Here is a 22947-nt window from a genome sequence, read left to right as displayed (position 1 = left end):
CCGACCCTGGCTGCGGGCGGACAGAGCCGCATCCGAGACCGTGATCACGACACGGGTCGGTCACCCACATCTTCCGAACGCCGCCTCCCCTGCCCGCGCTCACGACGTGACCTTCCGCGCAGCCGGGGTCAGCCAGGGGTTGCTGCTGCTATATGGACGAAGGGAGAGTGTGTGTGTGCAGAGGTCAAGGCTCCTTATTAGAGCGATCTGCGCAGGCATGCGCGAACCACGTAACAGCAACCAGCAAGCGAGCATCAGCATCCGAGTATAACGCCCTCCCAGCCTCCTCGTCCGCCCCCTTCCTTCACTCTCACCAACATTTATATCCCCCGCTTTGATTTTCCTTTCTGCGGCTATCTCGCTTTTTTTTTTTTCCACCGTTCGCAGCCTCGAACATTCCCCATACGATCACCTGGCCCAGACGAAGCGACCCCAAGAACACCTGGGGGTCGGCAACACCTGCCCGCGGGCGTTTACCCAAGGCTTGGGCTTTGATGTAGCCGGGGTGTTTTAATATACGAGGGGAGTTCAATAAGCCCCACATGCTTGTTTCTGTGCTATACCATAGAAGCGTTTCGTTCCAGACAGCCTTAAACCCCGAATGCGCTTCGCACGTCGCTTCGAAAGATATCAGATTCGAGAAAGAATCGTTCGTCGATCTCTTGATAATACATAGTGTTCACAGCCTCCTTTAGCGCATCACTAATTCGAGAAATCCGCAGTGGCGAACGTTCTTTCCTCAAACGTAATCACGGGAACAGATCACCGCGGGGTCACGTGTGGGGAAGGGGACGGCTCGACAGTGACCTTCGAACCAAGAGCCAGTTCCGCACAACGCCTTGTTCGAGGTGGAACGGGGACGCTGTGACATCGTATTTTGCTTCGAAGACGAGCTGTCTTGGCAAATCCCGTAGTCCATGCGTTCACCCCTGCTTAGATCCGGGTTTCGAAACACCCGTAAAAACTGGCATATGTGTTCACCGTGGCTAGCAGTTACCGACAACAACCAGTCTAAAATTGACAACTACACATGCTCAAATGTAATCGGACGTGCCCGGAAGGTCCCCGCACACTCGAGGTACAACACCATGCGCAACAGCCAAGCCACGAGTCTTGAGGCGAAGCCGCAAGCCATCGACCATGTCATTCGTTGCCTACAATACTAATAAGTAGCCTCTGCCGCAAGTTATCCGTATCCTCGCGAATTCGTGCGAACCATTGGAAACAACAAGACCCCACAAAACCGCGAATTTCCTGGCACATCGGACTTTATACCACCAACTCTACTAGCGTTGAATGTAACCCCAGCTATGAACACCCTTCCTCAAGCAAAACGGCGGCTCACGAGTTCGTATACAGGATAGTGCACATTTCCAACCTCCACTGGCGCCTGATGAACATTCGGCACGACCGTCCACACCTCCTCCAGCAATGCGACTACATCGGTACAAGGAGGACCGACGAGAACGGCTGAAGAACAAAACTCCAAGGGGATATACTTGGGCGCTCTACCGCCGCTCCAACGCCGCAGCGAGATCTTTAACAACTTTCTTATCGGCGCTGCCTACGCACCTAAAATAAATCGTCAACTGCACACTGCCCATTTACCCACGGAATGCCCATATTGCAGGTACACCCCAGCCTACCTCACTCGTCCGGTATGGTCATGTCAGACTTTTGCCAAACACCGAACACAAATGAGCACGCACCGCAACTGCACCCTGACCCGCACCAACTCGACGCGGAATTGCTGCACCAAATAACACTTTATTCACTTAAAGGAGCACTGACACGAAAATTTTATGTTACACTTTTATTGCTTTTATCGATGCTTAATGGTCTGGCGAACCTGAAACAGCACTTCAAATACTTCAGCGCGCGATAGTTAATTACATTGAACGGCCTGAAAATCGTTTGTTTCAAATTCTCGCGCTTTCATCCCGAACGGAGCATATGACAGAATCCCGGCCTGACCTCACCGCTGTGTGCAGACGTCACCGGCGCCCGCTTGAGAGGGTGTTGCTCCCGCTCGCCGCTGGTGGGGCCGCGCGCGTGAAGTGACGTCACGAGTTTTTGACGAGCGCTGTCGCGTCACTTCTTTTGGCTTCACGGGGTGATGTCACGCCGATGTCCATTTGCTGAGTGCCGCTCCGCGCGCTGCTCCGTCGGCGCGATAAATGAGATCCAATTGAACTATGTTCTTCACGTCGCAGGCCGCTCATATTTCAGCCAGGGTATTCTGTTGAGTGAAGGAAGCGAACTGTGCAGTAACATTAACGCCGAAAATTGGTGTCAGTGCTCCTTTAAGAGTGTCCCGCTAAAATAGGTAGCCTGAGCGGGGACATTGCCGGCAGTAGTCGTGACGTACTATTTTGTCTGGCGCACCAGTTGTGATAAACCGATGCCAAGAGTGGGGCAGAAAAGAACCCTTATCAGCGCGAACAAGAAGTGATGCAATGAAGTGCAACAACTGTACCATTGTCCCCAGTGCTTTATGGCGCCTCACCGCTTGCCCTTCCTTTGTTTAGACCACTGGTCTCCAGTTTCGATAAAACGTTTTACCAAGAAATAACCGGTCTGCATCACGACTTAGTACTTGTTCTCTTAGGCTCAACGGCAGACCCGGCACCGTTGATATCCTTTTCCCTTGCTAGGCAGAAGCTCTATACAGACAAAAACCGAAATCGAGGCCGGCAGGCTAGTAGCGCTATCGCATTAAAAACCCCGCAGTTCCGGTTCAATATCGCCGAACAACCTGGGCCCTTCCATTTTGAGTCCGGTACTCGCCGCGGAAGGTGGGAAACGCAATCTGGCATTCGTTCTTCACACATAATTCCAAACGCAAATGCGAGACTGACAATGCAAGAACCCCACTGAAGTTATTTAGAGGACGCTCGTGTGATACATAAGGGCGTCAAAGGTAACGCGGGTCACATTGTCCCTACGCGGTCTCGCCAGTTCACTCGGCATTCCACACGTGGGCTCACTCTGCGCAAACCTTGCTCACTGACTTTTCCAGCTGGCCAGAATACTGCATGAATATATACACGGCCATGACCTCGATTTCAACTATAGCTCGGCATATAGAGCCACCCCGAGAAACGGTTTGAGATAGAGTTACAACGTCCTCTTCGCGTTACTCGCTATGCAAACTCGCCGAAAGTAATTTTCGAGCAGACCACAAAAGAGTGCACCGCCGACAAAGCGATCTGTTACTAATTTGTACACGTGAAGCTCCAACCTCGATGCAGCTGGGCAGGTAGAAAAAAATGCTCATCCGTCTCCCCGAGCACTGTAGCCGGCTGTCGGCCACAACAAGGATGCCCACACCCGCATAGACAAAAATGAGAAAAAAGAAAGAGAGCCCCTGGGCAGAACCCTCCCCTCCTCCTTACCCCCGATGGACCCCCGCTAAACCGACAGCATCGCCGGCAACAAGTTGCAAAGCGGCGCGCACACGTGGTGGTGCAGAGGCCCGTGCTGACCTTTTCGCAGCCGGCGGTCGACCCCGGCGGACCCGCCGGAGGAGACAGGGGGACCAAGTTCAACGCGTGACCCCCGAGACCCCGATTACGTGACCCCCGGGGCCCGATACACATTTCCTATGCGCCGCCGCCCCGCATGCACGCAACGTGTATACGACGCCGTCGCGGTATGCGGTCGCTTTCTTTGGTCACGCGACCTCCGGCTCCCCCGTGCCATCATCCTACGCCTACGCGAGGAGGCATTCCGATCGGCGCGCAGATACAGCGGCGGATGTGCGCCGAGATGCCACAAGAGGGGAGCCCCTAAAGGCCAGTTACCGCCACCGGCAAACGATCTGCAGCGACTTATGTGAAGTGAAGTATACGAGAACCTGCTCGGTGTATGGCTTACATGTGCGACTCCATCGGCACCTGGCCTGCACGGGCTAAGGAGCGACATTGTCAAAAGGGTAGGATACTATCCATCATAAAAGCACCACCGCATAAACTGGACAGGACGAGAACACTAAGGCGAGCTAGCGCTTGTCGTGTCATCTTTAGCGTTCTCTGCTGCCCGGTTTCTGCGCCGTTGTTTTTATGGTGAACGATATTGTCACGAGATAGCCGGACTTAACGACGCGGGATAGCCGGACCTGAGGAAGCTTACTGGGGCAAACCTGCACTCCGCAATAAACTGGAACAAAGCACAAACGTCGATGAAGCAGCCAAACAGGGTGACGTGCACAGTAGGGAGACTGCGAATAGATCGCAAATTGTTCGCATGTGTTTATCTTGGTGCGGGGGCCTTTCCGGAAACATCAAATCTAAACAAGCATCCAATTTAAGGGGGCGGGCAGGACAGCCGCTACTGAATTTTACGCCGCGGCGGATAATGCTGCTTTTCCTAAAAAGATGGCTCTCCGGCTCAGAGTTTTCACGCGAACGACACACTACCTTAAAGGAGTACTGACACCACATTTTGATACCTAAAAAATGATATAATTGGCTTCAGTAGTTTGTACAGATGCCTCACAGAAATTTTTGCAGCGATCCGAGGCCGCAATCACATATAAAATCGATTTTGATTGTCCAGGCCGCGAGCTTCCACAAATCGGCAGCACTAGCGCAATCGCTTTTGGCGTGACGAAACATTGGCCTGCGTGTCTGGCCGGTTCAGAGTGACGTCATATAGTCGTTTTCAGAACCGGAAACGATATCCTGCGCTGCTGTTGTCGGTGGTATTCGTTTGGGCAGGAGACGTGGGCGTAGCTGTGTGAGCAATGCTTGTAAACGTTGCGTGTTCGACGTCTTTGCTCTTCAGTTCGTTGCCGGCGCATGGTGTTCGGCACTGGTGCCGAAAACTGCGCGATGTCGACGGGCACCGCGGCGACGCGGCGGTGCGCGTCGCCGAGCTCGCCCAAGTTGTGCTATGGCAAGCTCGCGGTATGCGAAGTACTGCTCGTGGAAGCCTGTCCGAGCAAAGCGACGACGACGCCAAGATGTATTATTTTCCACGTGACGACATGCAGCGATAAGTGGACTGAGTTCGTGCGCGCCGGCGGCCGCAAGAACTGTCGCCCAAGCCAGCGGGCTCGGGGTTGCACGGGTCACCTTGGGTGTTGGGAACTTAGTATCGTGGCGACTATTTGATCGCTGGTATCTGTACAACTGCGAATGACCATCCCTTACACAACTTTTCACCACACTATCATCCCATTTTTCGCATATGAAGCTTTATTTTGGCAATAATTTCCGTTCCAGCGATCGGCGACCAAGACATCTGCCGCGGCCTATTTTGATTCTAGCGCGCAGGTGGCGCCATCTTTCGGCCGCTTGCCACACCGTAGTGCCGGCAGTGCTGGGTCGGAGCGCCGAACCTCCGCTTCCGGTCAGCGTAGGCTTACCATCGCGGCAAATATCTGAACACCACTTTTAAATTCAGCGCTGATAACAACTCCTAGCACAATTTTCAACACACTAACATCTACTTTCTCGCATGTGGAGCTTCGTTTTCGTGATCAGATTGATTAGAAGAGTGGCGACAAGCTGTTGCTATCACGTTCTGCGCCGGTTCGAGCCGAAGTGATATTTAAAAAACGGACGACGGCGAAGACATCGCCGGCCTAATTGCCTGGCCAAGTAAAGTTGTTCTGTCTGTCGGGTGGCAGGGACTCATCCGAGTCTGACGATTCAGACGACATGTCGACTGCGCGGGCGAGTCGCGGACCATGTGAAATCGTAGCAGACGATGCGGCGAACGCATGGAGGAAAGAAAAACGTCCCTGACGTCACGGGTGAGACCGTGACGTAAGGCTGGCCCGCTTGCAGGCTGGCTTTCGAACGGCCATTTTCCCGCGCGGCGACCAAATTTGAAATTGGTTGCAATAAACGTGCTATAATTAATTCTGTGTTGGCGGCTGACGGCTTTCGGTTCGATTTTCGTAATTACTGGGCCAATAGGTATTCTTTACAGCATAAAAACTGAAAGCGAGAAATTTCGTGTCAGTACTCCTTTAAGTGGCAACCTGACATCTTTGAAGAAGACGCGTTGTACAAAAAAAAAATTTGTTGGGAGTCCACTTCCACTCAGCGTGTGTTCGCATTGAACAGGTTTCCAAAGCGCCGCAGTTGTACGTGGTATAACACATTCCCCTTTAGAACCAGCGGGGTTGTCGTTCGAAATCAAGAGGTGACAAGAATGGCTCATTCTATAAAATCTGCACGGCGAGTGCGCACACAAAAAACATTAAGCCAGTTCCAAGCCTGCGCGGCCACCCCCCTGCATAGGCGAGGGTCGCTCGCAACGCCACTCCGTACTCGAAGGTCACCCACGGAGGTCTGGTAGCCCTGCGCCGCCTGCCGATATCTTGCACTGGACGGCCGTCGAGGCGGTGGCGCCATCTGTCGGCAAAACGGGGTACGTTTGCCCGGCGTGACGGGCATCATCGCCGGACATCACGAGCCCCTAAACAGCTCCGCTATCAAAAACTGAACACGGATTTGAAGGCAGTCCAGGTCCAAAACACTTTAGTGCGCTGCAATGTCGCTCGATCGGTTCTTCCCGGAGACACAGCTAAATTCCAAACTTACTACAATTACTGAGCACTGGCCCCCGCGGCTAATCGAATTTCGAATTCCTTTGTACGTGTTTTGAGAGGGCGCGCAGTGATCGCCTGGTGAGATAAAAAAAAAGCAAGCTTGTTCTGCTCAGCTCCACACCGCATCGAGCCACAACTCTCAGCAGTCCGGATGGCCGAAGCCGGCGTGAGGATCCAAGGAATTCTGGCTGACGGCTGAGGGAGGGAGACTGTCCAAGTCGTCTACCCTTCAGAACCCATCTCGGACATCAAATAAAGTAATCTTTCTCTCTCTCTCTCTTGGTTCTGCGCCAGAAGCCACTGCTTTTCGCCATGGAGCCTGAAATCCCAACTTCGCTTCACAAGCTGATCCAACCATGGAAGATTGATGCGTTTAGTAATATTGGCAACGTGTACACGTTGTTAGGTGCGCGATCGACTGGGGCTGCTTACAGTAAGCTAAATATCGATTATAGCGTACAAGTTTGCCTAATATGGAGGTGCTCGCGTCTACACCTCGCGTCCTACACCTACACCTCGTCTACACCTTGTGCCCTTGGGCGCGAGTGCGGCTGCGGGGCGTTGCTGGGTGAGTGATGTTTGAAACTATAACTTTTATTCAAACGAGCAAGGGGCTGTTGTTAAGGGTAACCTATTTTGTGACTCGAGGGTGAACCAGAGTATATATAGAAGGCGTCACTAATCGTAGAAACACTCCCGTCTGCTGGCAGGCACACACTAAACTTTTTAACACCCTTAAAGGTGCTAAAAGGGTGCACTCAACATTTTGCACCCTTTTTGCACCTTTTAAGGACTAAAACATTGCTCCGGCACCCAATCATGAGGGTGCCACATATTAAGGGGTGTAAATCTTTACATTTTTACACCCTTTAAGGTGCAAGGAGGGTGTACTGAACATTTTGCACCCTTTTTGCACCTTTCAAGCACCCAAATATTGCTCGGGCACCCCACCTCGAGGGTGCCAAAATTCAGGGGTGTAATCAACAGTTTCATAGGGTGCTACGACCGTTAAAGGGGTGCTAAAAAGTATTTCTTCTCGATTGGGGTGTTACCACGGCACCCTATCGTTAGGGTGCCTAAAAGAACGGTATGTGAATGCAAGCATGCAAAATTGCACAAAAACAGGCTGAATGTTTAAACTGCACATTGCACTATTTCACCGCCCGTTGAGAGAATAAATATGAACTCTCCACATAGACCAGGGGAAAGGCTCTAAAATTGCTGTTCGTAAATTGAACAAAACGTGCTGAATGTTTAAATTCCACTCTGCACTAATCTACTGCTTCGAGTGTATCACAAGGTTCGTTTCGATGTCTGGGTGCACGGGAAGGAAAGGCTACAAAATGCCTCTTGTAGTCCTATAAATAAAACTTTTACGCGAGGCATCGGTGTCCTCAACGAAATCGAATTTACCTAAGAATTTGTTCCCGTATTATTATGCCCCGGGCAAAAATTCCAACAAGACTTTCTTGTTGGGCTCACAGCACGCCTGTGGGGCCAATACGAAGTTCTGTCGGCACTCTATCGTTCCAATAGCCTAGTCTTCCAACAGGGAGTTTAACCTTGATGGCGTTTGTGGGGCCAATAAGAAGCTCTGTCGGCACTCTATCGTCCCAAGAGCGTAGTCTTCCAACAGGGAGTTTAACCGTGATGGCGTTTACCGGCTCGCCAACACGATAAGTCAACGCCAACAGACGCCTCGTTCGTAATCAGCGGCGCGAGCGCGCCATCAGACAGAACCGACAGACGCCCTGAAGGTGGTTTTTAGGGCCTAAACAGCAGCGTCTATGTCTGGCATAGACGCTAGACGTCAACGTTTGTGTTCTGAATTTTCCCTTCAGTAAGTAACAGTCAGACGGACGATAACATAACTATGTGAAGATATGCTTTGGCTCATACCACGGCAAGCGCAATCGTTTGTGGCTGCAGCCTCGGTTGCTCTTCGTCCACAACAAACTGAATCGGCTGTACAGCTTTCTTCGAGGGCGTGTATGCAGGGGTTCTATCTTCTTTTTTTGCGCAGGCCGACGGGGGCGGTCGTGTAAAATCATTTTCGCTCGTCGCTGCCGTAGGGTTGCCACCTTCCTGGATTTGGACCGGCCCGACCGGTTTTTTAAACAACGGGCCGGTTGCCGGTCCATATCTAAAACCAGCCGTCATCAGCCGGTTTTTTGGCTTTTGTGCCGTGATTATGCCCGTTTTGGCGTTTTATAAGCGTCAATTCAACAACTAAGACGATAAATACGTGTCGACAAGCATAGGCGTGCGCACAGGGGGGGCGGCCGCCCCCCCTAATCATCTGAAGGGGGCGCCAAATTTGCCCCATGCCTTGCCGATGTAACACATGAAAGTAAAATTTCTGCTCAGAAATATTTTGTGTGTGTTACAATTCCATCACATTGAAATAAAAATTTTATAACCATCCCTCTTTGCACTGCGTTCGCACCGCAAGGCCTTCAGTGAGAAGAGGTCGGGAGTTGCTCTGGGGGGGGGGGGGGCGCAGCGGTAAGACTTTGCCCCCCCCAAATTGAGAACTCTGCGCACGCCTATGTCGACAAGCTGCGCAAAGACACGCGAGCAGAGAAAATACGCGGGCGAGCGCGCTGCCTCAGATGGAGGGGGACCTAAGGGAAGAACAAAATAACGAAATTCTACCGCCGCGGTCAGCAATTGCGGTTACTTTTCAGTGAAGCACATGCAGAGCGATTAACCAAGCTCTCAATCGCTTTCAGTACAAACGTTATGTTGATTTCTCTCTAAGAAAACACTACAATAAATGGCACTGCATGTTAAAAAACATGGCGTCTTTTTTCAACACAATCCCCCCCCCCCCCCCGGAAGGCCCGTTTTTTTTTTCGGGGAAAGGTTGTAACCCTACGCTGCTGTTCTGCCTACCTGCTTGCTGTACCTATTACGTCGCCGCCACCGCAAATCCCCACTTGTTACAAACTCAGAGGTTTTCGCACTGTTAGCAGTCGTTTTACACGATGGGTTTGATGCGCCTGACATGCCAGGAGTGACATCGCTTGTAGTATTAGAGCGACGTTGCTTGTCTGCAAGACGGTGCCGGTCAAACAAGCGTTATCAACGCCATAATTCTAACGGCACATTCCATTTATTTCGTGGCTGCCGTGGCTTGCGCAGAAAAGGTCGGGTTGACTGCGATAGCGTTTCTTGAGTCAAATAATGGAGCTTTGGCTCAATCGCTTGCAGCGCTAGCAATGCGGCCTCGTCTGCAAGACCGGTGCGTGAGAAACAAGCGTTAGGACAGCCAGAATTTCAAAAATGCAGCATAAACTAGACCATCGTTAAAGGAGGCGATGACTAGACACAAGCGACAATATTCGTTGACAACTTACGTAAGTATAGAGTTGTTTTAGGCGCCTCGAACACCGCCCGCCGAAAGCCGACATAGCTGTTTGTTAACGCGTCCGTTTACTGTTTTGTAGGTCAATGGTTCGATTCCTCGTCGAACGTGTTTTTTTTTTTTTTTTTTTTTACGTGAGGGTTTCATTAGCTCCTTTTTTTAGCGACCAGGGTAAGCACCTGTTCCTTGCTTTCTATCACGCCGACATTTACCGCCCTCTTCCTAAACCCAAAGTAGCTCGTTTTCTCGCACGTTCTCTCTTGAGAAGCCCGCCGTGAAAACAAAACCAAAACAAACGTCAAACCTCTTTACAATATCAGTATATATGTCAATTACTTTATGTGTGTTTACTTTTTGTGTTTAAAAACCTTAAATTTAGGTTATAAACACATTTCAGACTTTGAAAGCAGAAAGATAATTACCAACATTACAGTAGTAACACAATTTTCGTCAAACATAGAGGTGCTGCATTTGAAGTCTGGCAACTATCTCTCACTTTTGTGTGTGTTTTTTCATGGCGTTTTGTGCCGAGTGGTTGGTGGCGTGATTTAATCTGTTTTATCTATTTCAAGCTTAAATCATAGTTATAGAAGCTTTATGGGTGATGTCTACCCTTCCAACCTACGCGTGTGTTGAACATGGGGACCCCGGAAGAACGATCATCGCCGGATAAAATACTGCGCGTCAAAAGTGGATGACATTGCATCAGAACAAAGCGTGTTCGTGTGTCCGCGAGATGAAGACGACAGTGAAAGAGAATTGTACGTTGGAAACATCGTTTTTGCTCGGGTAAGTACGCATTTTTTATTATTCTGTATTTGGTTGGAACGAGTTCTGGTGTTTATGGGTCAGTAATTCGCTAGACCCCCATCTCGTTTGCTCTGAGAGCCTACGTGAGTTAGTATACTTGTTTGGCGCCCAGTCCACCGTTTCCGCAGAAGTCAGCATCAATTTACGCTGAAGCTAGACCTTGGCTACGATGCTCGCGCTATGGTACACGGCTGCTAATAATTTCACATCACGCAAGGCTCTTTAACACCGGGGCGTTTGTTTATGTGTCTCTCAAACAGTGCCTTTGCGGTTGCAGATCGCAGTCGCAATTTCGCGTGAGTGGCACAACGCTGTGATTAGTCCTCCCTCGTGAATACCCGCGGTATACCAAGAAATAACATGAACAGGAGGTTCCCTGGAAGTGCATGTGAAAACGCGTACACGTGATTCCATGGCTGGCGTCTCGTAGGTGTTGTGAAATCTCCCCCCCCCCCCCCCCCACACGAATTCCGTGCAGTGCGCTTCGCAGCTATTGCGCTCGCGAGACCGGCGACCGTACGCCTCGCGGTCTTCGGGCCGCGATATGTGTGCTGTTCTCGTGAAGCTCGACAACAGCGAAATTGCCGTACTCGCTCGCCAACGCGCCCCGAGAGCGTACGCGTCGACCGGGTGCTGACGGAGTTGTGCTGGAAGAAAAGCAGGCAAGAGATGAGGGCGCACGAGGTGTAGTTAAACATGAGAATTTACAAAGTGCAAGGTGGAGAAAATAGTATGCAAGGGCCGGAAACGGTGAGAGAGTTCGGGCCGCGCGCCAGCGAGCGAGTGCGGTAATTTACGTTGCCGAGCTTCACGAGTCCGGCACGAATATGACGACGCCCGTCTGAGAGTTCATAGAGGTATAGAATTCACATACGTGCAAATTGAAGGTGAAATGCGCGCATGTGGCCTCGCAGGGAGTTAGCATAGTCTCGGGGTAGTGGGGGAAATTTTACAACGCCTACGAGGCGCCTGCCGATTCTGTCAGAGTAGCTCTCGGGAAGTCTGGGGCTTGATATCAGAGGCATATGTATTGTTTAAATTAGTGCAGAAAATTGAGCCAATTCGCAAGTTCTCATTTTCGCAAAACCGCAGGCCATACAGAGACTAACAAGAAAGCTGTAGGCACTCACTCAACTCGATTTATATTGGAGAATTGAACGTGCAGATACAAGTCAGACATTGAAATGGAGGAGCCTCAACTATCACACACCAGTTCCGATTGAAAGCAAGGGATACAGATGAGCTGCTAGCATGCGTTCCATGCAAATTAGCTCAGTAGCTAGCTTTGCATATATCATGCATACCCCACTCACAGTACCTGCGGGTCTGATAAATACATTCTTACTGTGACCTAAATTTCACTTGGGGTGTTCCGGGAATGTTCTTATTAGTGCCTTGGAGGTTACTGTCTTTAAACGATTAAAAATCTACTTGATGTAAGCATTCGTGCTTTGTGTGTGCTCTTCTTGTATTTCAACAAGTGTCAGCACACTCACAGATTATGCACCTGCAGGTGCTGCTGCTGGCTGTCCTGGGTCAGCTGCCTTCCAGTCCAGTTTCAAAGGCTTTGCCAGGGCCTCCCTTGGCCAACCGACACTGCACCTGCTGTACCCAAGTACTGCCTGGCCTTTCGTTGGTGCTCCGTACGCTTTGCCGCCAGGAATGGTCATTCATCCATCATCTGGCCGCTTGGACCACCCGTGCAGAAGTCAGCGCATTTGCTCGACACATCGGTCCAGGCACTGCTGCCATATCGGTGCACCCACCGATTATGTACTTTCAGGTTAGTTATTGCATGTTGTGGAACTTGCCATGATGTATACCTGTTAGCAGTGCTGTGGCCTCTGATTATTTGAAACATTTTCATGAAGCAGTGCTGTGCGTATGGAGCGTGTCATTGCTTAGCAGAGATATTGAAGAGAATCTGGGGCTGACGACTAAAGGGCAAGAAGAGAAATTGAACTGACTTTGAAGCAAGTATTCGTATGTAATCAAGCCAAGAAAACATTTAGGATCTTTCGATATGGTTTTAAACTTGCAATACAAACTGGTCTACTTCAGATCATACTGGTAATAATCATACTATACCGAAAAGTACATCCCGCAGTCTGTAGAATTCTGACAGCGCTTTTTTCGCAGTCTCTCATGACAGGCACTAATCTCAATGGTTGGAAGATAGTCGAGGTAGCACCAGTCTTTAAATCAGGAGACGGTACTTCACCATTAAATTTCCCTAACAAGCACCATATGCAAGGTCAGGAAACATTTCATCCACTCTCAGGTCGCTAATTATTTATAAAATCACAATATCACATTCGAGTATCACCACGGTTTTCACAAGGGTTACTTGAGAAACACAACTTTCAGGATTTGTTCACGATCTACATTGATCCATTGACACAGGCTTACAAACTGCGGTAGTTTTTCTCGATTTTTCTAAAGCATTCAATCGCATTGCACACCACAACTTCTCAAACTTCACCCTAATGTCCTCACTTGAGCAAAAGATTTTCATTCTTCTCAAATGCAGTTTACTTCGAATAACTATATACTTCTTTTGCTCGTGCCACTTTGTTGTCCCCCCAGGCAGGTTGCTTGGTCTATCTTCCATGTTGCATATCCTCCCATGTAGGTCTATTTGCAGATGATGTTGTAATTTATCACACAATTTCTTTCAACTACTACCGTCAATGCTTTCAATCTGATCTTAACACAATTAACTCCTGGTGCTGCAAATGGCTAATGTCGCTTATCTCTAAAACAAAGTGCATGACTTTAACGGTGGCAAGTCTCGGATTGTAAATACTTACTTCATTAACAACAGCCTGATTACCTCTTGAGACAAAGGTGTTTTGGTAGGCCGGTAGGGGAGGGGGGATTGCATGGTGGATTTCAAAAGGTACATCGATTGGGAAAATAAGACATGTGATTAATATTTTCATTTGCACTCCAAAACTCGCTTTATTTCATATGTTTAACCCACTGCCGTGGCTAGGGTGGTGTGCTGTGGAGGCGAATGTCGGTTAGATACCGCTTGGTGTAGCCGCTTTTCAGATGGAGGCAACACGTAAAGACGCCCGTGTTTGGAGATTTCGATGCGCACAAAAATACCCAGATGGTCAAAATTAATGCGAAGCCTTCCCCTACAGTGCTCCCCATATCCCAAGTGTAGCTTTGGCGTGTTAAACCACCGTTTTTTTTTTCATGTTTTTGGTATAGTACCAGCTGCTGTAGCAGGTGCAATTTAAAGGTAAAATTATACATAATGTTTCCAAGAGCTAAATATAAAGGCCATATTGAAGTGCGTTTATGGGTCTATCTCATAGCAGTAGTGAAATGTTATATACTCTGGTGCAGGTTAAGAACGCCAATGGCTCATGTGGTGTAGTCCAGTGTTTGACGGAATGCCGTGTAGGCAGGTAAAAGCATTATTGCAGTGATGAAACGTAGGTCACTGACCAAGTCAAGAAAGCCATTTAACGGTTTGTTGCTTGTTCACGGTGAGCATGTGTCGTGGAAAACGAAGCTATATATTGGGCATTACGCGGCGCAATGAGTTTGCATAGATATGGTGCAGATTGCCATCCATTATGTTGATAATGTTGGGCGTCGTCTGAACAATGAGGGACTCGAGCAGTAATCGAGAAGATAGATTGCACTCAGTTGTCAGTAATTTTGTCTTGTTCCAGTCGACCACGTGTCCCGTCCTCTCACGGTGCTCTGCCAGTGGACTTGTTTTTGCATGGCCCTTGTTCACTTCGTTCCAGTGCTGCATTAATCTTCTGTGCAGATTGCCCGTTTCGCCAATGTACACTGATTTGCATTCAGCGCATGGAATCTAATAAACAATACCCGGAAGCTTGGAGCGTGAGAGGGGGTCTCTCACGCTGACAATGTCAGAACGCAGCTTGCTAGTGGGCACATGCACAATGTATGCACTGCGTGTCTTGAAAATGTGTGCGAGAGTTTCACCGATGTGTGGGACGTAGGTAATTGCTGCACGTTTTGATGCAGTCGTTGTCCTGAATATAATGCCTAAAGCATTATATTCAGAAAGAAGCGAAGAGGGCGACTAGCAAGAATCCACATTGACATCAGCAGGCAGAAGCGTCCACAAGGCCTGTGTCAAAACGTGCTGCAATTCTCGTCCTACACATCAATCAAACTTTCGCACGCATTTTCAAGAAACACATTGTGCACATCGTGCAGGTGCCCACTAGCAAGCTATGTTCTGACATTGTCAGCGTGAAAGACCCCCTCTCACGCTTCAAGCTTCCAGGTGTTGCTTATGTTTTGAACAAAAAAAGTGCCATTTAAACGTGACACCTCCTTCCTTGCCGATTTCTGATGCTTGATTGTTCAGTTTGTGGGGATACGTTTAGCAGATTGCTCACATGTCTAACCTGTATTTGTGCTTGAGCAGTCAAATGCTGATGTTAGCAGTGAAGTAGGTGAAAATTGTAGTTTGATTGTAAATGTGTGCAGATTACCTACATTGTGTTAATTCGTAGAAAAGCAAAATTGAGGTAACCCTGCTAACTGTTCCGCATTGCAGCATTTTATTATGCGAACGTTAAGGAGTTCAGCTGCTTGTTAAAGGTGAAATAAACAGTGGTACAAAAAGAAGAGCATCTACTAAACAGAAATATCTTCACAATCGCAGGATGCCAACGGTCCGCCTACCAACTTGTGTCCTGCATCGTTTCTGCTGGCTGGAGCGGTTCATGGAGCATTTTCCAGCTTCTCAAAGTTTGTGGTCAAGCGCTCCTCCAAGTGAAAGATGCCGCAGAGGGATCTTTTGTTTTAATGCCACAATTTCACGTGCTCAGCAGCAAATTTACTCGTAAGGCTTTTTAAATATTCATCACCCAAGAGGGCATGTTACCTTCGTCTTCGGTGGAATGTGTCTGCACTCAGGTTATTTGTGACAGAAACAAGTGGACCACGTCATGAGAGTCATTGAGGCCTTGTTGATTGTGCATGCTTCTGAAATGACATTTTCATTAAGCTGAATACTTTCCACATATTACGATTTGTGAACAAATTATGGTAAGAGTCATGATTAGTTGTACTACACTGCAGGAAGGAAATGCCAACATACGTTTTAAGCGCCTCTGATATTTCAGATCGTTGGCTGGTGAGCAATAAAACAAAACTGAAATTTTTTTAAAGTAAAATCAAATATTCGTTGTCACCAGTGCATGACCATAGTAAAAGCTATCTAGTCACCAAATTTAGAATTAGACACGAAATGCCAAGAAAAATAGGGAAATAAACTAGACAGCTGGCTACAATAAACCAATTCGTAAAATTCCTCAATGTCTATCAAGTGATGATTCAGGCGGGTTAGTTAAGATGTCAGTGGGTTTACACACCCAACTTGCAGGGAAGCACATGAGCTCCCAATATTAACATGTTTTTAGTGAAGACCGTCTTCCTTCATTAAGCTGCTTTGCACATTGATGCCAGTCTGATAAATGTCCTGAATTTTTGTTATGATCAATCTTTGTATGGGAACCATATATTTTTATATGATGTCGCTGTGTATTTCTGAAACTGTATCTAGTCACTAATTCCAATTTGTCGTGGTCAGGTTTTTTCAACTAATTCGTAGCTTTTTTAACAATTATGGTATATTTTGTGTGCCTAAAGGAATGCCTCATTGCATGTTTAGCCTATGTAGTGTTGAAAGCGGACATTTTGCTTCAAAGTGGAATGTCGGGCTAGCAACAAGGTACTTCGCGTGCTGCTCACTTTCATTCATGCCATTATTTTTTATATTATCATTTAAAATTAAAAGCCAACCAATGTGCTGTCGTTTTAATTTTGTCACCTACTTTATACTTTCTTTTTTTTTTCAACTTTGTGTAAGGATTGACTGTCCATATTTTTATGATACCAAGGCGTTGGACTGGGCTAGCTGGTACATGTTTGAATGGATGAAAAACCATAGGAAAACCCAGGACACAGAAGAGAACGACGGGACAAACTTGTGCCGTCATTCTGTTTTAACTGTTTCCTGTGTTTACCACTGGTTTTTTATGCACTCAAACATTTTTTATGAGTTTGTTGAACAGTGATTAGTTTAGGTGTGTTCAAACAATTGTTGGCTGCGAAGGCTCCCTGTAGCATTTGTATAAGTGCTCTCTGCTTTTTTTTTGAGCCAATACCCCACCACCAGTCTTCATGAGGTGGTCTTTTGTAGAAATAAGTTGAAATAAATATTTGTTTGCATTGCTTTACATGTTTTGAAAGAATTTCTTGTTCATTCTTGTTTCATTCAACCCCGTTTCAGAATCCTGCTTAAGGCATTTCCTCTGTTATTTTTTTTCAGAACCAGGAAGGGTGCTCATCCTCGGTTCTTGCTGAAGCAGCAGTATCCATACTTCACACGTGAGCTCTGAACACACAGTAATTATGGTATGAAACATTCTACCAGTATAAGCCTGCTTTGTAGACGTCATTGTAGATGTCAAAGCTCTTGACAGTGTAGTCCAATGTCTGGTGTAACGGGCAATGTCTACAACTTGTAAAAATTAATTTTGTGGCTATAATGTTTGTGATTATTTTAAAATGCACGTCAACTACTATTTAGAATCGCTGTCTAAATTGGCAGCCATTTTCCTGGTGGATACAGAAAGCGAAAAAGCGCATGTGTAGAGATTTCAGTGCACCTTAAATGTCCCAAATTTGCTAAAGCTAATCCAAAGCCCTCCTTGTGGTGCACTTCATATCCCATGTACAGTTTTGCGTAAAAACAGCTAAAAATTTATGATCAATATAAACTTATTTTAATGTTTTTAAATGCAAATATTCTCAGTTTAAGCTGCCATATTTAGAGTAAAATATTTTGTAACAATTATATAGCTACCAAAGGTTTACAGAAAAGCTTTTTGCTTTTGGTTGTGCACCTTCTTATCAAAAGAAAAATGTTAAGAAAGGCAGAAGAAACCCAACTATGGAAATTAGCAAACCCTAAAGCTGCGGATAGAATGAATGTTTTGTAGAGAATCTTTTGCTGATTTCAGTTCTAGTCAACTCTAAAAAAGTCTATCGACGTAGAATGCTTACCGTGAGGCACCTCGTAATACTAGCCAAAACTAATGGGCCCTGGCTGTTGGCTTTTCATTTGCAACAGTGACAAATGACCCCACATCCACCGGCAGGGACATAATGCAAGGCACCATGTACAAGCTAGCCTCATGATAAAATAATGTTTTCTGAACAATGGCATTACATTTCAACCATGGGCTTCACCAGGGAACTTGTATGCATTGTTCTGTGATGTTTGCAGTTCTTGTTATTGCTATGTGGGGTCATTTAGTCTAAAGGTATGTTTATAAAACTCCAAATACCACCAAACCTTGCAAGTGCTGTACCATATGAATATTTTTCCGTAAAGCAAAAAGAATAATGCAAACGAAAATAAATGGCTTGGGTACCCAACTTTTATAAGTAGATTATGAGCCGCATTACGGAGGAAACTATACATTTTGCATTTGGTCTTCCTTGATATTGAACCTTCCTGCTCAGCTCAAGAATAAGGCACTAAACATTGCAGGTAGCTACCTTGATTGGAAGTTTGATGCAATACTAAGAAGCCAAGGGTTTTAAGGTTCAAGGAAGTTTTGTGTGGTTGAAGTGTTGCACACCTAATTGCTTTCACTGCACAGCATGGTTAGGCTCTGCAGTGAATCTCGAAGGATGTGTACTGCATTTCGGCAAAGTGAACATATAATTGGTTTTTTACGAAGTTTTGGGTAATCAACTACCTCTAAAGTTATAACTGTACTGAGATGTGGCTCCTGACTTTTTACATTGATGTTTTAACAATCGGTGACACAAGTTCAAGGAAATTATCAGCTGATGTTGAGCTTCAATGGAATGTCTCACAGAACCGAGCTTGGAAAGCACGAATGTTTCATACCATAATCGTGTGTGATATTGTGCAATATGTGGTCTCACACCTGCTGCACCTGTGAACCGAGGATGATGCACCCGTTTTGTACCCCTTTAGGTGGGTGCTTTTGCAGAAGATGCTCCTACAGATTGGGGTGCTAAGTAGCACCCTAGGATACTTTTAGGCGGAAAAGGGTGTTATAAGGCACCTGTCTTCTGGGGTGCTTCACAGAGGGTGCTCCTGCGGCGACAAAATCCAAGCACCCTAAAGGGCGTAAAATATTCAGTTTTTAGGGTGCTCCTGCGGCGACAAGCTGAAGCACCCTTTTGGGCGTAAAAATTTTTAGTGTGCGCCCTCGTCACAGGGTGTACTGAATGCCGGGATTCGGACTGGTGTGAGAAAAATAATTGTTTGCAGCCTTTCAAGGCGCTTTTTCACTGAGCATCGTTGGGGGCCGGCGCTCGGCTGCGTGGCGACATCTATTGTTTTAGTACCGAGCCTGCGGCAGGGACTGGCAGGGACGTCGTATACTGCGGCAGGGACGCCGTCGTTCGTCGTCGTATACTCACGTGGTCACCGTACCAAAGCACCGAGACACTCGTTTTCCAACGCGTTGGAAAACGAGTACAGTCTACGAGCGAACTATAAAAGAAACCACCGGCACGCTCTTCTTTCGTTCGCGCTTGCTTGTTTGCTTCTATTTCGCTCCGTACTCACTTTAAGTTTAAAATTTGCAGTGTTCCGTTTCGCATTTCACTTCTCCTCCATCCTCGTAATTCGGACGTCGCGTACTTAGCGCGCACCATGTGGCAAAAAAGAGAGTTACAATCTTCAAATACCCTTATACACTGCATACTTCGCCACTCCCCACGTTTCGCGTTAGTGGATATCACCCTTTTTTTTCTTTTTTTCCCTTTGTGGTCTTTTTAAGCCCGATTCCAGCTGCATGCGACCGAACCCTTCTCCAGTGCTTCGTCCTCGTCTTCGGTTGGCGCAGATGTCGCGTTTCCGCGGACGTACGGTAAGCCCGGCTACGGCTCGCAGCAGAGGACGCGAAGTACGAACGAAAAATCTTCCAATGAGCCTTGTGACGCTCTCGCGTTAGAAACAACGTCTCACGCATATATAGCAACCTTCCATCACAACGTGTCACGTGCGGCATCTCTACGCACCCCCTAACCGCACGGAACAAACCACTCCGCCGAAGAGACGCGCGCGGCGTTACAAACACAAGGCAACACGGGTCACATTCGCGGATTTGTTCGGTACAAGTTCAGGGCCCCTCGCGATGTGCCACGGGGGCGACCCGGAACTAACAAAACAGTGCGCGCGCGCGCAGGAAAAGACGTTCTAATCGCGGCGGAGCCAAACCAGTTGACCCCGCCGCGGTGCCGCCGAGGGCGGGGTCACGCCAGGGGTCGATGCAATTCATCGCCACTCGGGTCTGAGTTACCGAGCAAGCTTCGAGGGCCCGACAACAACGAGCGCGAAAAGGGCAGCAGCCACAGGCACACCCTGCGGAGTCGCAACCCAAATTACACGCGACCCACGCGCACGTCCCCAGCAAGTTGCGTGCAGCGAGGACTGTATGCGTGGAACGTGCTAGCGGCAAGGGTGCAGTAGTGGTGCCCGGGAATAACTGGAATCGCTCTCTCCGATGAGCGATGCCAGTAATTCCGCGGACACGAAAAGAACAATCCGTGCCCGTATGGTCGGGCAGCAGCCATGTTCCTGTATAAACAGAATAGCCGGTTTATTACAGCTTCACAAGCCGTCATGGCCAAAGAAGGGAGGAGTCGTGCATATATTTTCTTCGTTTCTTTACCTACTTTTAGGTCTCTGCATTGCTGCTGCTTCGTAGTGGTATGTAGGGCCCCTCGAGTACCTTATCGCCGGACGGACTCAACGTGCAGCAGTGTAAAGACAAGACAAGCGACTACAATGTGCTCGCTAGTCCGTATAAAAGTGGGCATTTCATGCGGTCAACGACGTTTAAATGATCCCCAAATGAACAAGATGTTCTTGCTCGACATCAAGACAAAACAAAAAAAAAACATGCCCGAAATGTTAGCTTCTTCCGAAGCATTCGGAGGTGAAATGCCGCTCTCTTCGTAGCGAAGCATATAGCGCCAGCAGCATATCTTTAGAGCTGTTTCCCCGTGTTCTTAAGCAACACTCCCGTTAGAACTCTAACTTCGCATGAAGATCGATTTCAACAGTCGATTCATTCGAACACCAATACTAGGAATACCGTTTACTCGTAGACTCTTTTTTAACCTCGGTCCGATGAAAGTTACGTTTCATAACGGCTAGATCGGGATTCCCAGTTTGCGCCAAGACAGGGCTCTCTATCGGTTGAAAATCGACATGCATTAGGTGCAAAGATTCTAGAGTAGAATTTCGCACACAAGCATGTCCCAACTGTGCAAGTTGCCGCTCCTTACATTTAGATCATACTTACACCAATTTCATCGCAAACTTCAAACAAACAATCTAGAAATCAAGGCAGGGGCGACTTCCTTGCCGTTTTCAAGCCACTTTCAATGACGTCACCGAATCTTGTTTGCGCGATTGTAGTGGGGTCTCTAGTTTGGTCTGATCGTATCACTTGAATGTTAACGTGCTGTTAAAACACTGATAAAAATGTTTTAGGGCTAGCCAATATGATATCACGCCTGCCTGTTATACGTCACTGCAGCGCAAAATTTTGATTTTTTTTTAATATCTCGTAGGTTTTTTATGTTAAAAAACGTATTTCACGGCTAAAACGAAGCTGCTGAGTTACCAAAGGCTTGTTCTTTAAAACTGAACAGTTGCATGTTGTCCTAAAATTCACTTTAAGGGGGCTCACATTCCTATGGGACTGTCTGCTTCATGACCAACGCACTTAAAATACCATCGTGCACCAATACGAAAAGCTTTACAAATAGATGGAAACGTGCACAACGGCCTAGTTTCCATATTTTAGGAACATGTAACTTCTGCACTGAAACAAAAAAAAAATTTCTCATGGTAGACCGCTAGCGCCATCTAATGAAAACTAGACCAACTAAAATGCATTTCTTGTTTATTTTTTTTATTTCAGCAAAGATCCGCTATATTTCTAAAAGAAGCTAGCAAACTAGGCCGTAAGGAACATTGTCATGAATTTGTAAAACCTTTTTGTATTAATACACGATGATTTTTAAGTCCGTGGGTCATGAAGTATAACTCCCATAGGAACGTGATCCGGTGAGCCCCCCCTGAAGTATATGCTCTCTACTAGCCCGATAGAAGAGAGCATCGTCTTCTTTAACACCATCCTTTACCCTCACCCAATTTTCAGAATTAAATATTTACTCTCCCTCCCTCCGTTGCAAATCCATTTAGGTACAAATGGAAACAAATGACGCTAAAGTTGCTGCAGCAATTCGCTCCCGATTTCGTCTATGCGTCCACAATGGCCACACAAGTATCAGTGAAAGGGTTTTGCCAGAAATCGGCGTTGATACCGCGGCGGCACAATCGACCCCAAGAAATCGGGGCCAGCCCCAAAGAGTCTACACGCCCTAAAGCCCGTGAGCGAAGTCTGAAGCCCAGCACAAAGTTACGCGACCACAAAGTAACGCTCAGGAATAAAAATAAACGAGTGTTGTATTAAAAGAGCGCTCACAGTCGACCTCACCGCATGCCCGCCATGAAACGAACGTGCTCATAGATTGCAAGTTTACTGCTCAGCGCAGTGATGTCCCTCATCTGTGAGAGCCGCGCACACAGTGACCCTTAAAAATAAATAGTGCGGAACGTACGGTAATAAAGTGCCACCAACAGTGATGGATATTTCAGCATTAACTTTCGGGTGAAAAAAAGCGCAATTTGCTAGAGACACTCGCACTTTAACGGCGCAAGTTCCAATACGTTGCTGCTGCAGTTTGCAGTACACGCTCTCCCCACTGTTCCCGAGCTATTCCAGAAGTCCAGATGCAAGTTTCGCCAGCGTATACAGTGACTCTGACGACTACAGGAATTTCGTCCGCGAGGCCGCTCAGTGAGCGTAATATTAAACAGGGCAGGGCTCAGTACTCCTCCTTGTGGCACACCAGGGTCAATCTCGTGGCGCCCTGTTTCGCCAGCAGCCGTGGACAGCAAAATTGCGCGTCGAGTTGATCCACGCATAGAGGCAGACACCCACACCCTAACGCCCTCGGCATCGAGAATAGCACTGTGGACCAGATCGGCGTAGACACGTTTATGTAGAAAACACAACAACCGATTACGCAAAATAGAGACAGAGCAACAACAAGCAACCCAAAAAACAAAAGAACCGAA

At 47.6% G+C, this 22947-nt stretch overlaps 1 protein-coding gene and 1 long non-coding RNA gene across 3 annotated transcripts in view; one reads left to right on the top strand and one right to left on the bottom strand.

Moving 5' to 3' along the window:
* Trmt61 (tRNA methyltransferase 61) overlaps positions 1-22947 on the bottom strand; it is a 150705-nt gene that overhangs the window by 58255 nt on the left and 69503 nt on the right. The window lies entirely within an intron of this gene.
* LOC144148982 (uncharacterized) lies at positions 10323-16981 on the top strand. The gene is made up of 3 exons (XR_013318134.1): positions 10323-10718; positions 12253-12522; positions 15403-16981. It is a non-coding gene; the product is annotated as an uncharacterized LOC144148982 (long non-coding RNA).

Source organism: Haemaphysalis longicornis, unplaced genomic scaffold (assembly GCF_048455015.1).
Source record: "Haemaphysalis longicornis isolate Haplotype H1 unplaced genomic scaffold, Haemaphysalis longicornis Haplotype H1 scaffold_8, whole genome shotgun sequence".
Classification (NCBI taxonomy): Eukaryota; Metazoa; Arthropoda; class Arachnida; order Ixodida; family Ixodidae; genus Haemaphysalis; species Haemaphysalis longicornis.
This window is presented reverse-complemented; position numbering and strand designations above follow the sequence as displayed.